The 26254-nt window shown below is 42.7% G+C and overlaps 1 protein-coding gene across 1 annotated transcript in view; it reads right to left on the bottom strand.

The window, feature by feature from the left end:
• The window catches only part of KIF6 (kinesin family member 6), a 294225-nt gene that overhangs the window by 140436 nt on the left and 127535 nt on the right, over positions 1-26254 (bottom strand). The window lies entirely within an intron of this gene.

Genomic DNA, 26254 nt, shown 5'->3' on the forward strand with positions numbered 1-26254 from the left:
TTACACACACCTCTCCCCCCCACCCACCCACACTCCTACAGATCAGGCAATGCCTGAGACCCATATTTCTGTGCGTATCCCAAGGTAGACAGGATTTTTGTGTGGAATCTTCAGAAGATTGAAGAGCACGAGGATCTCAGCATGGACACCCGGTGATTCTGCCTGGACTACTGACCTAGAATCTCTCTCTCCATACAGGAGCACAGCTTTAGAGCAGCCATGATTTCCTACTGGTGGCTGATCGAGAGCCCCCTCTGAGTAAAGGGGGTTCACAACACATGCAGGAACAGATTCAGCATTAGCTTCAGCAGTAAATGCCTGAATATTTGCAGGGTGTGGGGCGGGCGTGGAAATTGAGGAAGATACCACAGACAGTTACTGTCACCTAGGTCCACCTCTTCCTGACTCCTCAATAGTAGCAAAGCCTCAACCCTGTGGAGTGGGAGCAGTAGGGTTTTTATGGGGTCTGCAGAAAGAGGGCAACATGCTCTAAAGCCACTGCTCCCAAAACACTTCTGTAAGCCTGGTCAGTTTCAGATAGGTTTTTCTTTCCTGTTTCCATTATCAGAGGAGAATATATGGGCAGAATATTTAGTGTATATCATTCATTATATACATGGTCACTGACACCAAATGCTTGGCAAATGGACCTCTACAAATGCAAGAAGAGTTCTCTTGTTAGCTTAATTCTCAACCTGAATCAAATTACCAATAACCAACAGAGCCTCAAAAAATGCAGGAAAGAGCTACTTTCTCTTCTAAATTCATGTATGTCTGAAATTTTTCTAATTCCTCTGCTCATCCATAAAATTAAGCAACCATGTTAATGGAATTAGAGTTTGTGCCCTGAAAAAGAACAGTTTATTGCTAACAAATACATGCTGAGACACAGTAAGGCACACTCTTAGATCCCATTAAACCAAAATGTTGGCAGGATCCTGAAAGTTCACAGAACACCCACTGAAGTCAGGGTGAATTGTATGTGCAAAGAGCTTAAAGGATTGGGCCATTTAAAAAGTCTATTTAAATTAGTTAGAAAAAAAGTGTCCCTGGAATTACAGGTATTTGTTTCTCAAGATGAAGCAGAGCAGAGAAGAGATTATTGGGTAATAAAGACCAGAATATCAGTTTTTATTATTGCTACATTTATCAGTCTCATTGAATAAGCATCCAATCCCACAAGTGTGAACCTTGCTGGTAATTTCAGCAGATAGGCCAAGGAATAAATGGGCATGGGAACTATCCCCTCACACCTACAAGTGGCCTCTGTGTGTCATGACTGGGAAATGTGGAGAAGTCTGTACTGCCACGGCCAGTGCTATAGCTAGTCTACGGATAAACAGAGGCATTCAGCATCTAGCACTAAGTCTGGCACTATACTGAGCATTACATTAACCACATTTAATAAGAGAAAAATTCTAAAACTATTTTCTCCTCATTTTAAGCACCAGGGTCAGATCCTCCATGTGAGGTCATTTAACGCTACTACAACATGGCAGTAACCTTGAACTATAAACAAAAGAATAGGCATTTCAGCTATATCCTGATTGCCTCAGTTGGCAGAGACTTAGGTTATGGGAATCAATCCAAAAACATTTGTCAGCTAGAAGCTTGCAACAAGACTATCGTCAAGTTAACATTGCAGGGAGTTACTAAGAATATTTTAGGAGAAAAGAGAACAGTAAGGTAAGGAAGAAGAGAGAACATGAATTTGTCCCAAGAGACTGTTGGCTGTCTAATTTAGTTTCCAATTTACAAATTAGGTGAGTAGTAAATATGAATGTGAGCTGGTATTTTCTCCCTCCTTCATTACCTGTCACCCACTTGAGATTTCCAGCATTTTGAAAACCGCAACTGCCCAATTCATTTTTTGTGGCTTGACGACCACACATTGACTAGAGCCAAAGTGGATTTTAGTGCCAGATTGACTGATTCAACTTTGCTGTAGCAGAACCTAGATTAGAAGTGGTTAACCAACTAAGCCTTTTTGCCACTTCTAAAGAACAGTACTTCTTCAGTGTGTTTTAATATAGACCTTTATGCCAAAGAGGAAGAATTTCCTGAACCAAATATGAAAGGGAATTTTTGGCCAAGAGGGAAAAAGAATGGAAAAGGCCCTCAAAACTCACAAGTAAGCACAAGAACTAAAACAAACTTTCAGATATATATTCTGACTATTAAAGACAAACAACATCATGAATATTAATTTCTGTGCACACAGCACAGACACCTTTTAACCGGAGAGAATTAAAGGACCAATCTTCTTAGGTAAGCATATAGCCTGATGACAAAAAGGATTGAAATCAGAACATTCTGGGAGTTCTGCCAGTGGATTAAATTATTAAACAAAGGTAAAAATAAATTGATGATGCGATGCAGATACAGTCTGAGATTTCTCTTCCTGCTGAACATATCTTAAGTCCACTGAGCTAAACTTTCAGAAGGATTTATCAATGAAGGGATCACAAAAATAATTTAAACATTCTAATACTAGTTATATAATGCCATGATTTAAGGCTTTACAGAGGAGACAACAAAGCTATTCCTTCCCCCCAAGGCGCTCACAGTTTAAATGAGAAAGATAACACAAATAATGACAACAGAGCACAGGACAACAGGAGGGAGGAGAAGAGACAAGAGTAAATAAGGAGAGAGAGTGGGATACTGACCTTAAACCAATAAACTTTTGTACAGTAAATTTCTTTTAAAAAAAAGATATACATGTATGTGTTTAAATTGTCAGGTAAGAGCTGGAAGGTAACTCTTGTCAAGGTAATCTCCAAAAAGATGGGTCAGAAGTAGTGGATAAGTTATGGCACAACAGCTCCAGCTTTATTTAATAAACATTAAAAATGTAAATAAATGAATGAAGGGAATGAATATGGTTTTTGCAACAAAGAGTGGCGGTAGCTGCTCAATACAACCATGAGCCACCACTTGTCTGGCCACCTAGTCAAAGATACTCTCTTGCCCATCCTATACCTGGATATGTCTCTGCTGGAGCATCTCTCGGCTCCAGCTACACACTGAAGTCTACAATTCTAGGAGATATATACCCTCCCTATGGCCTAGCCCCAACAGCTGAATAATTTTATCCTCCTCCAAAGAGAGTCTGTCCACAAAGCCATGATGCAACATGGAACTTGTGAACATGATTCTGGCTTGACCCAAGCAGAAATGAAAATGCAACATTTAGTTAACATAACATACAAGTGACAGTTACATACCCATATGGAATCTCAATGCAAAACACCACTTACTCCCCTAGCACAGAGGTAGATGGGTGGGAGGGGAAACCTTGCTGCAGTAGGAGGAGAGCCGGAATTGCTTTTTGGTCCTGCAACGCTCATTCTTGACGGGGGCTGGTACTAGCTGTCCTCTGGTCATAAAGAAGGCTCCTTAGGGCTAGAAGAGTGGCCAAAGGCAGACAGCAAGGAAGGATGGTCCAGTGGCTAGTGTGCTAGCCTGAGAATTAGCTACAGACTTTGTGTGACCTTGAACAAGTCACTTAATCGCTGTGCCGCAGCTGCCCAGGGCTAAAATGGGCATAATAGCACTGTACTAGTTCACAGGGTTGTGAAGGATAACTACATTAAAAGATTTGGAGGCGCTATGAGTATGACAGACAGATAGATAAAATGGCCCAGCCCAACACAAAGTTGGGCCATGGTGCATCAGGAGGGAAAGGATCCCCCTAGCATCCAAGCAGGAAAACCCCCAGCAAATCCAGCCTAGCTGGCCACTGCCACATAAGGTAAGTGACTGAGCTGAATTAGCACAGAAAGCAAAAGGAAAGTCACCCCTGTCCCTTTTTTCAGGGCAAAGTTGATCTCAGTCAGTTAATTATAGTTAATAAAACATCAGAATATAAAAGAGAACAAAGTTTCTCAGCTCAGGGTTTCTAATTCAGCCCCGGGCTCAGAGACCAGCCTTCTCCCAGGCAGTCTCTGTCCTCTTGTTCCTGGAGCAGCTAACTTTTACAGCCCCTCTGCGGAGCACCTGGGTTAGCCTAATTTTTATTAACTTCTTATTTGCTCAGGTCAGGGTAGTGTCTGCAAGCTGCCCCAGACAACAGAAAGTGTCAGAATAAGGATTAGTGGTGAAAAGCTAAACAAAGGAAGAGAGCTTTGAGAATATATTTGAAGGCAGAGTGAGGTTGCTTGGCATGCAACACATTTTAAATAAAAAGTACATTTTGCAATTGAGCTGTTCTGTTTCACAATGTCTGATCCACTGCTATGTCCCCTCCAACAGCTCCTTTAGTCTTTGTGCAATCTCTGTGCAATCTCTCTCCTGGTCAATTCATCAATACTCCAGGGAAAAGGCTGTGCTTTTAAACATATGACATAAAACAGATCAAATCAGGCAAAAGGTACTGTCAGAACATTATCTTTTTCAGGAATAACATTGTTGCTGACTTCTTCTGCACAGGAGTCATTCAGAATGAGATTTTTCTTCTATACTTGACTTGTATTTATCAAGATACCATCGAGGAGTACAGGACTTTAATGTTTCCTATCTTTGTAAGAGACTGATTTGTCAGAAACTCCTGCTTTTTTCCGTATTCTTTCTTTCTTTCTTTCTTTCTTTCTTTCTTTCTTTCTTTCTTTCTTTCTTTCTTTCTTTCTTTAAAATGAGCCAATCACAAATTTCTGGGCACTTTTCCATCAATGATAAAAAAAATGTACCAAATCAGTTGATTTGCATTAACTAAAATTAAAGAGAATCAACCCCCAAAGACTAATACAATAATAGCAACAATAATTTCTTACTCTGATCCCCATTCAAGCAAAAGCCTGAGGTCAGAGATAGGCTCTCTACTACTGTCCCCTGAAAGCCAAGGAATTGAGGACTTCTCATATTAACAGGGGAAGTCAATTCCAGAGTGGAGAGTCCTCCACTGAAAACGCATTGCCCATAGCCTGCCTGATGTTCAAATTTAGGATGCTCAAGTATATCAGCTGCTCTCAACTCCCATGGCAAAGCAAGGATAAGGAAAGACACTCTCAGGTAACTGTGACTCAACTTATATAAGGGCTTGTCTACCCAGCAAATGAAATGAAAAAACCTAGATTAGTTGTACTTCCCACCCTTAGTTATTTCGATGAAAGTTGGTATGTCAACACTCTTATTTCAGAATCAAAGTGCCCTATTCCAACATTTGTCAGTAAAAAAAGTGACCAAGCTATATCAAAACAGGACCCTTAGAACACTCATATTCTGAAATAAGTGTCCTATTTTTATATAATTTGGTCATCTGATAAGTTTTGTTGGAATGGGGCAGTCTTATTCTGAAATAAGAGTGTCCACCCAGATTTGCACTGAAATAACTAAAAGCATGACTTACAATTGACTTAGTTATTTATCATGTAAGATCCTTTTCTCTGGTCTTCACAAACACAGTCTTGCCTTGCTGATATCCACTGAGAATGCTGCTACTAAGATAATATTCCTAGCCTGTCTCTTTGACCATGTCGGCACTCTCTGCATCCCTTCACTGGCTTCCCTTTCTCTATTGTACCAAATGTAAGCTACTGGTTTTCACTTTCAAGGCCTTTCATGGCCTATCCTCCCGCTACCCATCAATTCTCATTCAGTACTGGAAGGTCAACTCCTGCCTGTGATTGACCCATGATGCCAGTCTCTATTGTCCACTTATTAAATTTTCAAACACACACCTATGTGCTTTCTCCCATGCTGCCCCTCACACCTGGGAAAAGCTCCCTGTAAATATCAGCAAATCCTACTCAATATCCTCCTTCAAAACCCTTCTTAGGACTCTCCTTTGCCATGAGGCCTATAAAAAACTTGACAATGGCTAGGCTACTGGTGTGCTGAGACAGCTACCTGTCCTGCTGACCAATACTGTCATTTTTTCCCTTGTACTTCCCCATCTCTTTGTCTGTATCTCTCAGTTGATTCTTGTATTATACTCATATTGTAAGCTCTTTGCGGCTCTTTCTACACCCTCCAGGATAAAAAGGGACCTGGTCCATGACTGGAGCTTCTAGGCCTTATGATAATACAAATAATATCATTATTTCAGTTCCAGTCCTTGTGTACATAAGCTCTTAAGTTTTAAGGGTCAATATCAACACACACTGAATTGCACCTGGAAACGAATAGGGAGCTAGTGCAATCTTTAAAGCTTAGGTAACAGATTCCCTGTAATTAATACAATAAACAAGTAGGCTGCCACATTCTTCATTAGCTGTAGCTTCTAAGTGGTCTTCAGGGGTATCCATGCAGACACATTATAGTGAAGCCACCTGTAAATCCAGAAGTGTCCCTTATGTATTTTTTCCCCATTTGTTGTTGAGTAAAGGGATTGTCAACTATTAAAACTCGACCAGTTACCGCTAACCTAGTAGCTGCGGCCAGCTCCAAAAGGAGATTTTCAAATCACGGCAGTCTTCCCTTCAGGACTGTTGGGTTCTGGCCTAACTGCAGCAGGCCTGGCTCACACTGTTGGAAGCTAGAGTGTGCTGAAGTCAGTTGCCAGAACTCTGCTGCCTCAGGAAGAATAGTTTTCCCCAATAGAAGCTCCCCGGAGGAGGAAGAAAAAAATAGTAGCACACAATAGCCTTTTTCTTTATGAAAAACAGCAGTAAACAAGAAAGAGTTTCTCTCGCTTAATGATCATCCAAGAAAAATGAACAAACAGAAAACTCAAGTTAGTAAGAATTCCACCCCCACTCCCACCTTCAAATCATCACTTTCTAAACACTCAGCAGCGATTAAGTTTAGGGCCAATTTATAAATTCATTTAAAGTTGGTCCAGTTACAAGACAGCATACATGAAGTGAAGCATAGGAATGCGGCATGAAGTGTTTAAGACAGCGAAAAACAACAGCGGCAGCGACAACAAAAAGTAGGTTATACTTCACTGAGACAACAACTTGTCTTTAAGGTGAACTGCAAAACAAAAAATAAACAAAATAATCCTCCTGCCTGGTGTATAAAGATTGTTTTTTATACCTGGATTGTTTTTTATATCTGGTTCTTGTTTTTTCCAGTTTAGTATCAAGAATATCTGGTCCTAGTTTTTCACTTTGGCCTTTTTTATAAATTTCTCACTGTTGCCAAACTGTATTTCCAATGGTATTAGTAACATTGTGTAGATGACTAATTTAGCACTGTGTCAAGCATTAAGCAGTTTTAGGGATGTGTACACTGCAAATGAAGGTGTGATTGTAGCACAGGTAGGTATATCTGCACTAGTGTTAATCTAACAATAGTGGTGTTAAAATTGTAGTGTAGGCCAGGCAAGTTGCAGTTCTAACATGAGTTAGCTGATGGAGGTAAATCCTAGGATAGACCCCTACCAGCTAATATTTGTTAAAATACAGATTGCTCTGTCTATAGTAGGGTTTTAGCAGGTTTCTAACACGAATTCCCAGTGTACACACAGCCAGAGGGTGGAGAGGATGCTGAATCGTAGCCTTGGGAGAGCTGCAGCTCTCATGTGAGAGGATCACTGAAGTCTTCCAAAAATATTGCAAAAGGCCTTGTCCTCACACCAAAATAAATCATAAATAAAAATAGAAAGAAGACTGGATCTGATGTTCTGAATGTACAAATAAAGCAGAAAGTTTTGGATTTATTTTGGATTTTTTTGTGTGAAGAAAAAACAACAAAACATGTTATGAGACTGTCTTTATAGGTCATAAAGGAGCATCACAGGGGCACAGTCTTTTTTTCCTCTTCTTTTCAGTTTGGTTTCAAAGGACTTGAACTGTTTCTCATGATAACTAAAGTGATAGCACTAAAGTGAAAGTTTTGACAGAAACAGAAAGTCCTTTCTAATTACTTCATCTTTTCCCCCTTGTCTTGTTTTTCTTTTGCCTTTTTCCCATCTTATGCCATTCCTAAATCCCATATTTTTTTACAAGTATTAAGACATAGTAACTCTTTGGTCTTTTATTACCCTCTTCTTTATAATGCTCTTATGTTGTAAATGCAGACATTTCTAACCACCCAGCAGTTACAGACAGATTTACAATACCAACTTTACCTCTGTTCTACCACCGTCCATGCTCAAGCCTGCCTATCAACACCTTAGTCATACGACACACAAAACCTCAAAAGCTGCCTATCCATATTACCTCAGATGGGAGGCAGATTCTATGACAGTCCAACTGAAAGATGATCAGCTGATATCTGCTATACTGCAGTGTTTACTTCTTTAAACAATTTTTAATATGCATTTCCAGTTCTGAACCAGTAAGGCATGTTTTTATGAACCAGGATGCAAATGACACAGCTGAAATACATCAGAGAAAGCACCATCAGCCAGTTTTTACATGTTTTGTTTTTAAAGTTTAGAGCTTTCAACAATATGTAGCATGCAGGGTCTCGAAACACAGGGGCAAGAATTCAAGACTTCTAGGGATTTTGGAAGCCCTCATTTTGCCCTTGCCTTGTGTGCGATGATTCATTTATGGGAGCTCTTGCCTTTTAACCACAGACCACTGGTACCGTATATCACATATAAAAGTGGAGTTCAGTTAAAGAACAATGAATTCACAATTTAGTGTCAGCTGTGGACTCCATGACATGTGAACCTGAAATCCAAGACTATAAAAATTGCTGTAAACAAAAGAAGCTACTGAAACATTTTTGAGATCATTAAATAGGTTATCTTCACAAAATCTGCTAAGAGGAGAAGGCAGAAATTCAGTTTGTTCACTATAACCTTTGCAGCAGGGTCTCTGGCCTGCTATTGTTAACTCATACTATGCCCTTCTAGTCCACTGTGGCAGAGAATTCTTTCTAAAAAATGTTTTAAGGAACCAAGAATTCAAGTCTGACCATGTAATTTAGTTTGTGATTGAACTAAACACTAGGGATGTAAACACATTCACTAAACACTAGGGATCTATTTATCCATTGGTACATGAGAGATTGAAACGTAACTGCCATCATAGCTAATAGAAGCTATCCATGTAAGTTCTCTATGCATCAATAAGAGAATAAAACCCCCCAGGGTCTCTAACCAGCTAATTAACGGATGTTCTTATGAAAGACTAGTGAGAAAATGGAAAATACTTCCAGGCATTGTTGCTAACGTTACGACAAAAGAGATAAAGTGTATAGTATATATCTCAGCTTATGCTGCAAAATGCCACTATCTATACCAAAAGATCCCTTTATGACTAAGCTGCAGAACAAAAGGCACTCAAGCAATGCAGTCTGTTCTTAATATTAAACAACACAAAGGAGATTAATAAGCTATGAGCCTGATTCAACCCCATTTTAGTCCATGTGAGTCTTTCCATTGACTTTACTGGGAGTTGGATCAGGCCCTATGTATAAGAGTTATATTGTTATTCATAACCTTTAGTGGGCTCTGGTTTCAAATGAAATGTCTCAGCATGTTTTTTGCAAAAGATATTTTTTACCTTGTAGTCTAAAAGCATTTAGGCCTCATCTACCCTTGACTATTTGGGGAGGGAGTCTTCCACCTTTGAACTAGCGTGAAGCACTAGCGTAAACGGCAGCAATTCTGTGTCATCCAGATTTGTTCTGAGCAGAGTTAGACCACACGGTGGTAAAAATACCAATGTGCTGTATACACCGGCATTCTCACCTTGCTGCCACCACTGGAGCTGCAACAGTGGTGAAGCAGCCAAAGTAGGGACTTTTGCACTGGAAGACAGGGGGTAAAATGGGGCCCAGCTGGGGCCACCCCTGCTGCCAGGACCTTCTGACCCAGAACTGTGCAGGGAAAACTGCCCCATTCTGGGGGCACTAGGATCCAGACGGTGCCTTCCCTTCCCCCACTAATGTAGTCTTGGGGGAAAACTGAAAAAAGCAGCCAGCCAGAAACTCCAGCAGAGAGGAACAGAACCAGCCAAGGCAGAGATCTTTGGACATTCCAGTCAAAAGCATGGACCGTTCTGACTGTCTCTACTCTGTGCTGATTTGTTGTTTGCACCAACCCTCCCCTCTCTCCTCCAACCCCCCCAGAATCTCTTCATCACAGCTTCACAGTGTTAGGATATAGATATTCAGGCCTGTCTGTAAAGGCCCATACTCTAAGAATTTAGGTGTATTCTTATCACTTGGCTAGTTCTAGAGGTATAAAAGAAAGAATCAAAATCACTGTCTGCCAGTGTAAGGTCCTTCTCTTACTGTGACAGTCTGAGGCCCTGTTCTTAGGCTAAGGCCTTTGGCTAAGCAGCAGAGGCAGCCATAAGCTGGGAAGAAAACAGTCACATCTTTACATTCCAAACTAGTCACGTTGAAAGAAGGTGCTATTGGGCTGTTAGGAATACACTCCTGTCCTGATAATGCCTATCACGTCCAGAGAAAGGGAAGTGCCTAGAAGATGTAAAAGGAAACTTACTTTGATAGCATCCTATCTGGCAAGAACTCTCTTATCAATAGCTGGGATGTGAAATCCTCACTTCTGTATTGTTTTGTCATTATACTTCCCACTTTGCTATTGTTTGTCTGTATAATCTCTGTCTGGTTCTGTGATTGTTTCTGTCTGCTGTATAATTAATTTTGCTGGGTGTAAACTAATTAAGGTGGTGGGATATAATTGGATACATAACATGTAACAATATGTTAGGATTGGTTAGTTAAATTTCAGGAAAATGATTGGTTAAGGTATAGCTAAGCAGAACTCAAGTTTTACTATATAGTCTGCAGTCAATCAGGAAGTGAGTGGGTGTGTATGTGTGAAGGGCAGAAATGGGAACAGGGAATGGGGGTGAGGAAATTAGAATCATGTTTGGCTAATGGGGGAAATGGGAACAGGGAATGGAGGTAAGGATATTGGAATCATGTTTGGCTAAGGGCAGGAATGGGAACAGGGACACAGGTGTAAGGCTCTGTGGTGTCAGAGCTGGGAAGGCGGACACTAAGGAAGGAAACTGGAATCATGCTTGCTGGAAGTTCACCCCAATAAACATCTAATTGTTTGCACTTTTGGACTTTGGGTATTGTTGCTCTCTGTTCATGCGAAAAGGACCAGGGAAGGAAGTGGGTGAAGGAATAAGCCCCCTAACACAAAGCATACTTACCCCTCTTACCCTCTCCTCCCCTGACCTGTTCCCTTCACCCCCCTGCCCTTCCGTTCTCTTTCCATTTAGCTGATCCTCTCCTAAATTCCATCGAAAACCAAGCAAATAAATAAATCATAGAACATGACATTTTCCACCATCACATTGTTCACTCTGCTTGTGTGTTCTGTCCCTCCCACCACCATGTGTCTGTCTTGTCAATGTAGACAACATTGTCTCATTGCTTCTTTGTACTTTCCTATCCATCTGGATGCATTTGTTGTCTCTTCTGTTGTACTCAGTTTATAAGCTCTTCGAGGCAGAAGCTGTTTTTTTGTTCTGCGTTTTGTAGAGTGCATAGCTCAATCAAGTCCTGGTCTATGATTGGGGTGCCTAGGTACTACGGTCATACTAATACTAATAAGCAATAATAATAATAATAAATTTCCTAAAAGAGGCTAATGTAAAAATAGCTTCCTCATCCAAATATTGCTTGGCTTACTGAGGCAAGTAGATGATTCCTTTTTAGGTAAGCAGAATTTGGCCCTTACTGTAATAGAAAACTATAGGTGCTAATTACTGCATATACTGACACATGCTTTTTTTAGCCACCTTAGATAATTGTATTATGTCCTGAGTACTCAAATGCTTCAATAAAAATATAAAATATAATTAATAAAAGCTGTAGACCCCATTCTAGTATCAGTTTTTATGTTTTCACATAAATCATAGAATCATAGAATATCAGGGTTGGAAGGGACCTCAGGAGGTCATCTAGTCCAACCCCCTGCTCAAAGCAGGACCAAGTCCCCAATTTTTGCCCCAGATCCCTAAATGGCCCCTTCAAGGGTTGAACTCACAACCCTGGGTTTAGCAGGCCAATGCTCAAACCACTGAGCTATCCCTCCCCCCAAAACAGAGTTCATGTAGCTTTGCTGTCTAACTATTTCTGTTGAATGATAGAAATTCAGATCTGATAACAAAGTGCATCCCAGACTGGCACAGAAGTCTGTTTATTCAGGTTATAGTTTGTCTATACTTTGCTCTGACATGGAAAAAAGCAAACAAACCCAGCATTGGTAAACTATATATCATAAATTGTTGCTGAGGTCCAATTTCTTGTAAAGTGAAAATGAGTGATACGTGAGCTTGTGAATTATCATGTTTCATTCAATTACTGCATTACGCTAGCACAGCCACTGGTAGATTTAAAAGAGTAATGTGAGTGAAATCCTGGCTTCATTGAAGTCAATGGCAAAACACCAGTTGCTTTAATGGCATCAGGATTTCACCCTTCCATGTTTAAGTGTTGGTCCTGCTTTGAGCAGGGGATTGGACTAGAGGACCTCCTTAGGTCTCTTCCAACCCTAATATACTATGATTATCAAGTAGACGGATACACAACACAAAGTCTTGCTACAATACAATGTTAACACATTAGAAAGAAATATTCAAGCTTTGTTAAAGGTCTTGTGACTTTATATTCTTTAAAAGGTAGACTATTTAGTAGTATAAATAGAAGTCTAGGCATACTTAATCCTGTCTTAGCAAGAGATTGGACTGGGTGGCCTCTTGAACTCCTTTCCAATCCTACATTTCTATGATTCTGTATTAAGGCATGTCTACACTACACAGCCTATGCTGGCACAGCCCTCGAATGTAGATGCAGCCTATATGGACAGAAGGAGATTTCCTTTGGTGTAGGAACACACTACACCAGTACCCTGAATTATGTTAACTACGCCAATAGAAGCGTTCTTCAATTGACATAGCTGCATCCTTACTGTGGGTTCTATCAGCGCGGCTATACCCATCAGGTGTGTGGTTTTTCACACTACTGACCACCACAGATATGCTGATATAACTTTTAAGTGTAGATGAAGCCGAGGGCACCTGATTTTTCCAGCCAGAGTTCTTAGTTTAAAAAGCCAAATCCTGCTTGCTTTACTCCTGAGAGCGGTCCTGCTGAAGTCAATGAGACTTCTTGCATGACTAAGGCAAACTGGATTTAGCCCTCATTTTGGCCTAGGTCATTGGGTGATCCATGTCTAGAAGGAGAACTTTTCTTTCCTTTTTTAATAACATAGTTACTAACTACGTAAAGTCACAAACAACCCCTCTGTTAAACATAATGTCAGATTCTGAGATGTGCTGTACATCTCTCAGGATCAGGCTTCAGTGTTGTAGCCTGTTAGACAGCAAGAAGACAGATTTGATCCTTCTGTTTTTCTACTCTGTTCTAAGTAGATCTTTCAACTATCTAACTGGATACCTGCAAGGAAAAGCTGAAATTGTCACTGAGGCAATGGGTAAGCTCAGGTCATGAACAAGAGAAATCTGCTGAAAACTGATAAAATATACAGATAATCTCCCTTCTTCCCTGCCCCATGCTATATGTGGAAGTTCTGAGGGGACTTCTATTTTTTGTTTTTCTCCTTTGCATTTTTTCTTATATTTTAATACTAGTGTGAAAAAGTTCTGTCCTTGTCTCTGGGGGTCCCGCATTTCCTGGTGGATTTTGTTAGCCTCAGAGGCTCACTGTGACCCTCCACGTACCCCTTCTCTCTCTAGAGGCAAGGGTCACAGCCTACTGAGCCATTTTCATCATAAGCCAGCGAGGAAGGTGAGGAGAAGCTATCCTCCCTTGCAAAGTCTCTGGGCAAAGGAGGGGGGGAGCCTGGGCCCGCCCTCTACTCCGGGCTCCCTAAGCCCAGGGACCCTAATAGTATCAGCTATGGTACCTGACTTTTTAGAAATAGGACACATACAATTCCCTGGGCTACTTCCCCACAGCAGCCCCCACTTCCTCAAGATCCACTTCACCCTTACCTCAGGGCCTCCTTCCTTGTGCCTGATATGGTGTGTACTGCTCAGTCTCTCCAACAGCACAACTTCCTCCTACAGCTCCTGACATGCGCACCCACCTGACTAACTGGGAGGCTTTAAACAAGTTTCAGCCAGCCCGTGATTGGCTTCAGGTGTCCCAATCAACCTAGCTGTCCTCCCTGCCTTCTGGAAAGATCTTAATTGGCCCCAGGTGTCTTAATTGACCTGGAGCAGCTGCCATTTGCTTATTCTGGTAATAGGGATTTGTTTAGCCCGTGGCTAATATATCTGTCTCCCACTACTCTACTATAGCCATCTGGCCTTGCCCCATCACACTAGATTATAATGAGACACAAGACGGTAGTGGTGGAGAGATGATGGGATCTCATTCAATATATCTAGTGGATAATACACTAGACTGGAAGTCAAGAGACATGGGTTCTATCCTCAGCTCCAACACTGACCCACTGTATGACCTTGGGCAAGACACGTCACCTGTCTGTGGCTCAGTTTCTCTATCTGTAAATTAGAGATAATTATGCTTTCTTTTGTAACACGTTTTGAGATCTATGAATGAAAAGCCTTATGTAAGCACTAAATATTATTATTACTACTATATATCAGTTTATTAATGTGAACCACCTACCTGGCAGCTAGACCTGGTTTTCTAGAGAACACACAAAATCCTCAAGTCGCAAACAGAAGCTCCAATATTTTTAAGCTATCAATGCTACAAACTTTGGGCCTAATCCTTTGAAGTGCTGAGTCCCTTCAACTTCCAGTGAAACTAACTGGAGTTGAAGATGCTCAGTCCTTTCAGGTTCAGGCCAATTGCTATTATCTTAATTTTTAAGTAAAGCAACAAATGCCTCCAGATTTTCCAAATTGAAATAATTTTTGATTATTTTCATATTCAAAGGTTGTGTTGCTGTTCCCAAAGAAAGTTCATTCCAAATGAAGGAAACATCCAACTGTGACTGATAAGTACAGTCACAATAGACAAAGATATTAGCTGGATATTTTTAGTCTGCTAATCATTTTGAGCAGAATGGCAAACTCCCATTCACTTAATTGGGAGCATAATCAGGCCTTAATCAGCAGTGCCAAAGCTAACAATGTGACTCTTAAGCAACTATAATTAGGCTTTAGAATTAACATCCAATTAAGATGAATGGAGGAAGTTTGGCACTTGACTAGACTAGAAACTTAAACCAAACTTCTGAAACTTGGATGACTAAAATTAGGCACCAAAATGCTTATTTAGGAACCTAAATATGTAGAGCCCTGCAAATCCGTGGGTATCCGCTTTATATCCATGGACCATTTCTGCAGATAGCAGTGCGAACGCGGATACAAATTTTGCATCCACGCAGGGCTCTGACGGTAAGAGCCAAGTAAGCAGCTTGAGGAACTGCGGCACAGATCCTTCACCTGTCCTGGGCACGGGACCTGGGGGGTAGGGACACTGGGTGGGAGGCTGCTTGGGCTCCACGTCCAAAGCAGGTGGAGGGTCCGCTGCGGCTCTCCACAGCTGCCTGCCTGGCTCTTACCATGGTCCCTCCACCTGCCCTGGGTGGAAGGGCTGGTGAGCACCGACACTGGGCAGGAGGACTGGGGGACATGGACACTGAGTGGGAGGCTGGGACATTTGGCGGAGAGGTTGCGGGGGCAGGGACATTGGGAAGGGGGTGGGGGGCAGGGACACGGGCTGGGGGCTGCTCAGACTCCCCGCCAGGGCAGCTGGAGGGTCAGCCATGGCTCTGCACAGCTGCCCACCTAGCTCTTATCATGACCAGGCTGTGGCTCTGAGCCACTCCCCTCCCCGGCTGGAGCTGGGTCTGGGAGAGCTGCGCTGGTCTCTCCACCTGGTGGAGGTCTCTCCACCTGCCCTGGGTGGGGGACTCTGACACTCTCTGGAGGCTGTTCGGGCCCCCTGCCCAGGGCGGGTGGAGGGTCCACTGCAGCTCCCCACAGCTGACAGTGTGGCTCTCCCTGAACCAGCTCTGGCCAGGGAGGGGGGTGGCTTGGAGCTGCAGCCTGGAGCCGCAGCCTGGCCACGATAAGAGCCAGGCGGGCAGCTGTGTGGAGCCATGGTGGACCTTCCACCTGCCCTGGGCAGGGGGCCTGAGCAGCCCCCAAGCAGCTCCACAGGTCTCCCTCCTCCTGCCAGACCAGCAGCGGACTCTCCACCTGCCAGCGGTGCAGGGGGTGGGGGACTGAGAGCAGCCCCTGGCTGCATCCCCGCCCCTGAGGCTCCCCACCCGGCCGAGGGCAGGTGGAGGGTCTGTGACTCCACGCGATCTCCTCACAGCTGTCCATGGCTGTCCCCGACTGGGCTCCGGGGAGGATGCCTCGGAGCATCAGCCCGGCCCTCAACATAGAGCCCTGCAAACGCATGGATAATTTTTGCCGATAGCAGATCAGATGCAGATACACATTTGTGTATCCACGCAGGTCTCTATAAATACGTGCTCTGATTTTCAGAGAGGCTGAGCACCTGTAGTTCCCATGATTTCAATGGGAGTTATGGGTGCTCAGCACTTCTGAAAATAAGGGATATGTCCTCAAAAGTCCTTAAATTAGTTGGGAGCCTAAGGGTACCTCTACAGTATGAAATTATTTCGAAATTATTCTATTCAAATTTTCAGAAGCTATTTTATACATTCGGTCTTTTGTGTCCCCACTAAAGTGCATGAATTTGGCGGATTGCATCCATAGTACCAAGGCTAGCATTGAATGTCGGAGCGGTGCACTGTGGGTAGCTATCCCACAGTTCCTGCAGTCCCCGCCACCCATTGGAATTCTGGGTTAAGCTCCCAGTGCATAATGGGGCAAAAATTTCCCCCGCGGGTATTTCTGGGTGTGTGTCGTCAGAAAGCTACGGCAGACAATCATTTCGCGCCTTTTTGGCGCGCAGACGCCATACTGCTTTCAGCAGACGGTGCACTGCTGCTCTCCTGCTACTATGAATCCACCTCTTATTTCCTTTTATTTTCCTATGTAATCTCTACTATCTACTCTTTCTCTTCGTCAACGAACGCTTCCGCTGCCAGCTCTGCTCGGCCATCGTGAGCCGAGCAGCACAGTTTCCGCCACCAACTCTGCTCTCCCGCTATTGCCACACTTCTGAGCTTCTCCATGTTGTCTGTCCTGGGCTCCCACCTCTGTGAAAGCCACAGAAGACAACCATTTTCAGCCTTTGTTCAGCTACCGTGAACCAAACAGCACAGCTTCCACTGCCACTCTGCTCTCCTACATTTCGTGCCCTTTTTCCAGGATTACCCATGCAGGCGCCATAGCCATGGAGCCCGATCAGATCTCCGCTGCAGTTTTGACCATTGTAAATACCTCACGCATTATCCAACAGTATGTGCAGTACCTGCAAAACCGGGCGAGGAAGCGACAACAGCGTGATTACTATACTGATGGGGACATGGACACAGATGGCACAGCATGTGGCGACTGGGAGATCATGGTGCAGTTGGGCCAGGTTCATGCTGTGGAACGCCGATTCTGGGCCCGGGAAACAAGCACAGACTGGTGGGACCGCACAGTGTTGCAGGTTTGGGATGATTCCCAGTAGCTGAGAAACTTTCCACTTTCATGGAACTTTGTGACTTGCTGTCCCCTGCCCTGAAGCGCAAAGACACCAAAATGAGAGCAGCCCTCACAGGTGAGGAGCGAGTGGCCATAGCCCTGTGGAAGCTTGCAACACCCAACAGCTACCAGACAGTCAGGAATCAGTTTGGAGTGGGGAAATATATGGTGGGGGCTGCTGTGCTGCAAGTAGCCAACGCAATCATTGACCAGCTGCTATCAAGGGTAGTGACTTTGGGAAATGTGCAGACCATTGTGAATGGCTTTAATGCGCTGGGGTTCCCTAGCTGCAGCGGGGCAATAGACGGAACACATATCCCTATCTTGGCCCCGGAACACTGGGGCGGCCAGTACATAAACTGCAAGGGGTACTTTTCCATGGTGCTGCAAGCACAGGTGGATCACAAGGGACGTTTCACCGACATCAAGGTGGGATGGCCGGGAAAGGTGCATGACACTCGCATCTTCAGGAACTCTGGTCTGTTTGAATAGCCGCAGGAAGGAACTTACTTCCCAGACCAGAATATTACTGTTGGGGATGTTGAAATGCCTAAGTTATCCTCAGGGATCCAGCCTACCCCTTAATGCCATAGCTTATGAAGCCTTACACAGGCACCCTGTACAGTAGTAAGGAGCAGTTCAACTATAGGCTGAGCAAGTGTAGAATGGTGGTAGAATGTGCTTTTGGATGTTTGAAAGCACACTGGCGCAGTTTGCTGACTTGGTTAGATCTCAGCACAACCAATATGCCCATTGTTATTGCTGCTTGCTGTGTGCACCACAATATCTGTGAGAGTAAGGGGGAGACATTTATCGTGGGTGGGAGGTTGAGGCAATTCGCTTGGCAGCCAGTTTCGCACAGCCAGACAACAGGGCAATTAGAAGCGTGCAGCAGGGAGCGCTGCACATCAGAGAAGTTTTGAAAGCCAGTTTCATGACTGGCCAGGGTACAGTGTGAGAGTTGTGTTTGTTTCTCTTAAAGTTACCCGCCCCTATATATGTATAGAAGGAAGTAAAGTCACAATTGTTTAAAAACCATTCTTTATTATTTGTTGCACAAAACACTGAGAGAACTCAGAAGCTAGACGGGGGAGTTGGGATATTGGGTTGGGGCATGGAGGAGGAGGGAAGGACAAGTCCAGAAACCAAATCAAAATTCAGGATATGTGAGCTTTCTGCTGCTTGTGCAATCCTCTGGGGTTGACTGTGTGGGTCCCCGTAGCCACTCCCCCCCCCGTGTTCTTGGACGTCTGGGTGAGGAGGCTATGGAACTTGGGGAGGAGGGAGGGCGGTTGTTCAGGGGCTGCAGCAGCAGTCTGTAGTCTTGCTGCCTTTCCCGTATTAGAACCACCATACAGCGGAGCATGTCAGTTTGCTCCCCCATGAGCTTGACCATAGCATCCTGCCTGCTCTCATTGTGCACGTCCCTCCTCTCTTCGTATTCATGTAACTCTTTATGCGACTCCGCAATTGTTTGCCTCCACGCATTCAACTGGGTCCTGTCAGTGCGGGAGGACTGTATGAGCTCAGCAAACATGTCGTCCCGAGTTCATTTTTTCTGCCTTCTAATCTGGACCAGCCTCTGGGATGGAGTAGATAGGGGCCACATTGAAACATTTGCACCTGCAGCAGGAGGAGAAAAAGGGAGGGTAGTATTTTAAAAGATACATTTTAGAGAACAAAGTGGACACTGTTCGTCAGTGAAACAGGCAATTCATAGTACACAACACATGTTCTGAAGTGCCTGCCACTTTGATGTGAGTAAGCCAACACATGTGGCCAGGCAACAGAATTCAGCTTGCAGGCAGCGGCCAGGCAACAGAATTCAGCTTGCAGGCAGCCTGCGGGCTCTCTGGGATGATCGCTTCACACAACACCCTTCCCCTCCCCCCCCCGACACCACGTGGCTCCGATGAGGCTCTGAGCAGGGATGAGCCCTTTAAACTTAATGCGAAGAGCCCAGCGCTGCTGGGTTTCCCCCCACCCCCCACCGCGTGGGTCTGATCGAGCTTTCACTCACCAGAAGTGCCTTCTCCAGGGTCATGGTCCAGGAGCATGCTTTGGAAGTAGGGGGAGGCTATTGGCTCCAGCATTAAGAAGAATTCCTGGCTAGGGGGGAAAAACAGATTCCCCCCTTGCCGCCTGTGCACTGTCCTCCTCCTCTTCGTCCTCCAAAAACTCATCCTCCTCGCTCCATCTTACTCCCTCCTTGCACGTGTCCACGGACAGTGGTGGGGTAGTGGTGTCGTCACCCCCCATAATTGCATGCAGGTCACGGTAGAAGCAGCATGTATGGGGCTGTGACCTAGAGCGCCCATTTGCCTCCCTGGCTTTTTGGTACGCTTGCCTGAGCGCCTTGATTTTTGTACGACACTGTTCTGTGTCCCTGGAGTAGCCTCTTTCCGTCATGGCCCTGGAGACTTTAGCGTACATATTTGCATTCCTTTTTTTGGAACGCAGTTCTGCCATAACAGATTCGCCTCCCCAACATGCAATGAAATCCAGTACCTCCCATTTGGACCATGCTGGAGCTCATCTGCGAATCCAGGACTGTGTGTTCTCTTGAGATGGTGGACTCTGCATGGTCGCCTATGATGGTGGACTGTGCTGAGGGTCACTTGTGCTGATGGTGACCAAACAGGAAATTCAAAAGTTCCCGGGGCTTTTACTGCCTACCTGGCTAGTGCATCGGAGTTCAGAGTGTTGTCCAGAGCAGTCACAAGGGAGCATTCTGGGATTGCTCCCGGAGGCCAATATTGTTGAATTGTGTCCACAGTACCTGTAACCCGGAACTGCAATCTCGATTTTAGCGCTACTCCACTTGCCGAGGTGAAGTACAGAAATCGGAATAAAGAGCCCTTTAAATCGAAAAAGCTGGTTTGGTCATGTGGACGGAACCAGTTTTATTTCAAGGTAACTTGTCTAATTCCAAAATAACCGTGTACTGTAGACCAGGCCTAAGTCAATAAAACTACAGTGAAAGTCAATAAGACTTAGGCCCAGATTTTAAAAGGTATTTGGCATTGTTTTGCTCAGTGTTTCAACACCTAACTGATTTAGGAGCTTTAATCTCATTTTCAAAAATTATTTAAGCACTTAGGTGTCTAAATCCCATCAACTGTCAACAGGATGTTGCACTTACGTACCTAACTTATATGGCCCTAAGTTGATGATCATAAATGTTGTAGGTTGACTGGTGTAGACAGAGCTAGGTCGATGGAAGAATCCTTCCATTGACTTAACTGCTGCGTTTCAGGCAGGTGTACTCACTACAGTGATAGAAGAACCCCTTCCATTGTAAGTGTCTACAATAAAGCGCTACAGCAGCACAGCTGTTTCAAGCGTAGACATACTCCCTGATTCTACAGAGCTAACAGGAGTAAAAACCAGTAAAAATCTTAGTCACTGAAGCAGCAGATTTGACACCTAGAGAGTGGAACTGATGAGTAAAAATGGCATTTTCTTACACAACTGCTGTTCAGAGTAGAACAATCATTTAAAAGAAATAATATATGTCCAAATCCCACAACTGGACAATCAAACAGGCACTTTGATGTGTAAATTCTAATTTAAGCATCTGAATTTCTCCATTTTTCTTAGGTGTCCATATCTGAAAAACAAACTGTTCTTTTATTTTTTACACTATTAAAATAAAACCAAGCATATATTTAATCTACAGAAATTAAGCAGAACTCAGTTTTTTGCCCTGCTGATCATACGAGAAATAAGTTACATTATTAAAAACTGTTCTTTAGTCCATTTTGTACCAAGCTCACATATTGTTTGAAGCAGCTTTGAAAACAGTCATTTCAGAAATGTCAGCATTTCAGGGAAAACACATTAGTAACACTTTCTTCACTAACATGCATTCCAACACTCTTTAAAAAGTCAGTTCACCATAAAAGAAAAGCTTTCATTTTTCTGAAATGTTTTTACCTCTGAAAAAGACACACACCTCAATGACTAAATTAGCTGTTGCCACTAAAGAGATCTTGGAGTCATTATGGATAGTTCTTTGAAAACATCCACTCAGTGTTCAGCATCAGTCAAAAAAGTGAACAGAATTTAGGAGCCATTAGGAAAAGGATAGATAATAAGACAGAAAATATAATCATGCAATCCCTAGTAAGCCCATACCTTGAATACTGTGTACAGCTCTGGTCGCCCTATCTCAAAAAAGATATATTAGAGTTGGAAAAGGTACAGAGAAGGGCAACAAAAATGATCAGAGGTATGGAACAGCTTCCATATGAGGAGAGACTAAAACGACTGGGATAATTCACCTTGGAAAAGAGAAGAGTACGGGGGATATGACAGAGGTCTAAAAAATCAGAAATGGTGTGGAGAAAGTGAATAAGGAAGTAAGTGTTATTTACCACTTCACATAACACAAGAACCATGGGTCACCCAATTAAATTAATAGGTAGCAGGTTTAAAACAAACAAAAGGAAGTACTACTTAACACAATGCATAGACAGCCTGTGGATCTCATTACCAGGGGATGTTGTGAAGGCCAAAAGTATAACTGGGTTCAAAAAAGCATTAGACAGGTTCATGGAGGATAGGTCCATCAATGGTTATTAGTCAAGATGGTCAGGGATGCAACCTCATGTGCTGGGTATCCTAAGCCTCTAACTGCTAGAAACTTGGAGTCGATAACTGCCCTGTTCTGTTTATTCCCTCTGAAACAGCTGGCATTGGTCACTGTTGGAAGACAGGCTACTGAGGTAGATGGACCATTGGTCTGACCCAGAATTGCCGTATTTCTATTCTTATGTACTGGCCATTTTAAATGTAGGTGCTCAGATACCACAGTGAAGGGCTGCAGTATGAAACTAATATAAATTAATCTGTCCATCAAACTGATGCAGCTTTCAAGGATAATTTTGTGGAAGTACAGAGCTCCTGCACACCTAGAGCTATGTCACCAGCCTGTTATGCACTCAGTTACAGTCAGGGGAAAATATGGTAAAGATTTTTTTGCACATTGTTATTCTGACCTTTCATAGCTGACTTGATATGAGACAAGGTAATTATACCCTTTGTCCCCTCCACCTCGCAGTTGATATGGACTCGATATAAGCCAATATGAGCTCTTGATCTCCATTACCCTTTTTGTGAATGAAAATACTATCTGCATTGTTTGTGTACCATCTTAAGCCTTGTGTGACTGTTAAAGCTCCATGTTTTATCACACAGTGCAATACTGTTAGTACTGTGCTAGCATAAAGATGTCAAAATGTTGAATTGGGAAAATAAAAGCCAGAAGGGACTAATGACAAGTCCAGCACTTGAAAAAGATGAACAATAATTGATTAAGTTAAAAATAAAAAGGTCTTGCAATAGTGTGTGTACCTGAAAGAAGTAAGTTAAAGTTATTAATAGACTGAAGTGCTAGGCCAGCATTTCCAGTCCTGGGTGTAGAGAGTTCCAACTGGCATGGATTCTGGAAGCGTGGGTGCTATGGAACACAAACGTTTTGATTTGAAATCCTGATTTTCTGGGCATAAAGCTTAGGTTGCTAGTGAGCTCACTTGGAGAAAGAAATTATACCGACATCATTCAAACAAAAAGGCCTCTCCCTTTTATTTCAGGCATGCTACTTACAGAAAAAAGGAGAAGGATTCCATTTAAATGCAACTTTTTTTAAATTTAAAATTATATTACAGAAACCTGTGAGTATACAATTACCTTCTAGTGGGTGTACTCATGATGCTATTTTATACATGTTTTTTCAAGTGTGCAAAGGGTTCCAATAATTTTTTCTAAACAAGGAACTAATTCTCTAGCTCCAAGGAACATTTAAGGATCGGCCCATTATAGTTAAGGAAGCGGATTGTGAGATTCAAAGGAAGCAACTCCTATTTTGAGAGCATTTTATGAACTCCATTCTGAACCAGGCAATCTAGCAGAAGACAATATTATATATTTAAATAAACTAAATGAGAGCAGCAGAACTCTCACATGTTTAACCAAGTATAAAAATAATACAACCCTAAATATAAAGAAATAAGGTAAATGCTACCTACACAAGATAGAATTTAAGCTTACAATTCCAGAGGCAGTTGTAGCTTTATTCTCAAGACCTGTGCTGTGTAATAATGCACTATACACTAGAAGAGTCAAACTCATTTGTTTTTCATTTTGTTTTGAATGTTGTGAAAACAATGTGACAATGTAGCATTATGTGGCCTCCCTCAGAGATATTTTTTTCCTTTCCACTAATTAAAAAAACAACTGGAAGATCCTCCCTCTATTTGAATAAAAATAGTAAATGAAAGAACCAGCTACAGAAACATTTTCACGTACTGGGCCAAACACTACTCATTTTACTCAGGTGAATAGTCCATTGACTTCAGTTGGGCCTACTGGCAGAAAGTAATGAATCAAGTAATATGAAATGTAATAGTTATACAGTATAGCTAATTATATTTTCAGAACACTCGAATATTAACTAATTAATTCCTACAGCAAACCTAGGAGACAACAGTCAGAAGTATCACTATGCCCATTTTACTGATTAGTCTTGAGAAGAGGGGAGAAGTAAAGAGGTAGAGAAGTAGTATCACCACTTTCCATGTGCACCCCGTTAATGAGAAAGAGAGAGAATACAATCTTTCTGATTATTTGGATGCTTATTTAATTTTTGTTAGTGCTAAGATACATGGTCATGGACACATTATAAATTTGATTAGATTAGAAAACTATTCCTGGCTCTGAGCTCCATGGCTTCTCCACAGGCCCTAGCTACATTTTTGTATCCCTCCTCTACTGAAAAGAGCCTAACTGAAATAAACAATTATACAAAGATAGCAAATGAAGTACTTGGTTAGTGCTTGAAAGATTTTAGCTCAGGTATTTTGTACTTGAATGTTTCTTTTGGGTATCTGTAAGCACCAAACTAATAATAAATTGATTACACCACATAGTACAGAATGCCTTTAAAAATCTAATTTTATTTTGGTCTTCCCTAAATTTAGGCGAAGGAACGCAATGAAACTGCTAAAATATGAAGGTCTAAATATGTCCAGGACAAATTTGTTATTCACTTCTCTAGTTAAATACCTGCTCCTGATTTATAATATACTACATAAACCTTAAGGAAAGACCACAGAAAGACTTCTATTAAAGTTTAAGAATTTTGAAGGAAAAGAACTACAAATACTCTGAATATTTCAAAATATATAGTTTAGATACAGATCATTAAAGGTCAATGGAAGATGTGTTAACACAGTAGAAATTTGCAAATAAATCCGCACTCCACAGTAGATGTTAGTTATAATTTCCTTTGATAGGATAAGTAGCCACATCTAACAAGAAATGCTAGTCTGGCAGAGATTCCTAATGTTTTAGGCCAAACAGGCTGCCGCTATTCTAAAAGAATTATTCATTGTGCCTCTGAGAGCCATTATTGTAAGGTGACTCCTAATTACGGGCAACTCTGCATGCTGTATCAGCCTATATACAGGTTTCAGAGTAGCAGCCGTGTTAGTCTGTATTCGCAAAAAGAAAAGGAGTACTTGTGGCACCTTAGAGACTAACCAATTTATTTGAGCATAAGCTTTCGTGAGCTACAGCTCACTTCATCGGATGCATTCAATGGAAAATACAGGGAGGAGATTTATATACTCACAGAACATGAAAAAATGCGTGTTTATCATGCACACTGTACAGAGAGTGATCACTTAAGATGAGCTATTACCAGCAGGAGAGTGGGGGGGGGGGGAAGAAAACACTTTGTAGTGATAATCAAGGTGGGCCATTTCCAGCAGTTAACAAGAACGTCTGAGGAACAGTGTGTGTGGGGGGGAGCGGGAATAAACAAGGGGAAATAGTTTTACTTTGTGTAATGACTCAACCACTCCCAGTCTCTATTCAAGCCTAAGTTAATTGTATCCAATTTGAAAATTAATTCCAATTCAGCAGTCTCTCGTTGGAGTCTGTTTCTGAAGTCTTTTTGTTGAAGAATTGCCACTTTTAAATTAGAAATCGAGTGACCAGAGAGATTGAAGTGTTCTCCAACTAGTTTATGAATGTTATAATTCTTGACATCTGATTTGTGTCCATTTATTCTTTTACGTAGAGACTGTCCAGTTTGATCAATTACATGGCAGAGGGGCATTGCTGGCACATGATGGCATATATCCATTGGTAGATGTGCAGGTGAACGAGCCTCTGATTGTGTGGCTGATGTGATTAGGCCCTATGATGGTGTCCCCTGAATAGATATGTGGATACAGTTGGCAATGGGCTTTGTTGCAAGGATAGGTTCCTGGGTTAGTGGTTCTGTTGTGTGGTGTGTGATTTCTGGTGAGTATTTGCTTCCAGTTGGGGGGCTGTCTGTAGGCAAGGACTGGCCTGTCTCCCAAAATTTGTGAAAGCGATGGGTCGTCCTTCAGGATAGGTTGTAGATCCTTAATGATGCGTTGAAGAGGTTTTGGTTGGGGGCTGAAGGTGACGGCTAGTGGCCTGTTATTTTCTTTGTTGGGCCTGTCCTGTAGTAGGTGACTTCTGGGTACTCTTCTGGCTCTGTCAATCTGTTTCTTCACTTCAGCAGATGGGTATTATAGTTGTAAGAATGCTTGATAGAGATCTTGTAGGCGTTTGTCTCTGTCTGAGGGGTTGGAGCAAATGCAGTTGTATCGTAGAGCTTGGCTATAGACAATGGATCGTGTGGTGTGGTCTGGGTGAAAGCTGGAGGCATGCAGGTAGGAATAGCGGTCAGTAGATTTCCGGTATAGGGTGGTGTTTATGTGACCATCTCTTATTAGCACTGTAGTGTCCAGGAAGTGGGTCTCTTGTGTGGACTGGTCCAGGCTGAG

This window comes from Lepidochelys olivacea (assembly GCF_965140295.1).
Source record: "Lepidochelys olivacea isolate rLepOli2 genome assembly, chromosome: 3".
Taxonomy (NCBI): Eukaryota; Metazoa; Chordata; order Testudines; family Cheloniidae; genus Lepidochelys; species Lepidochelys olivacea.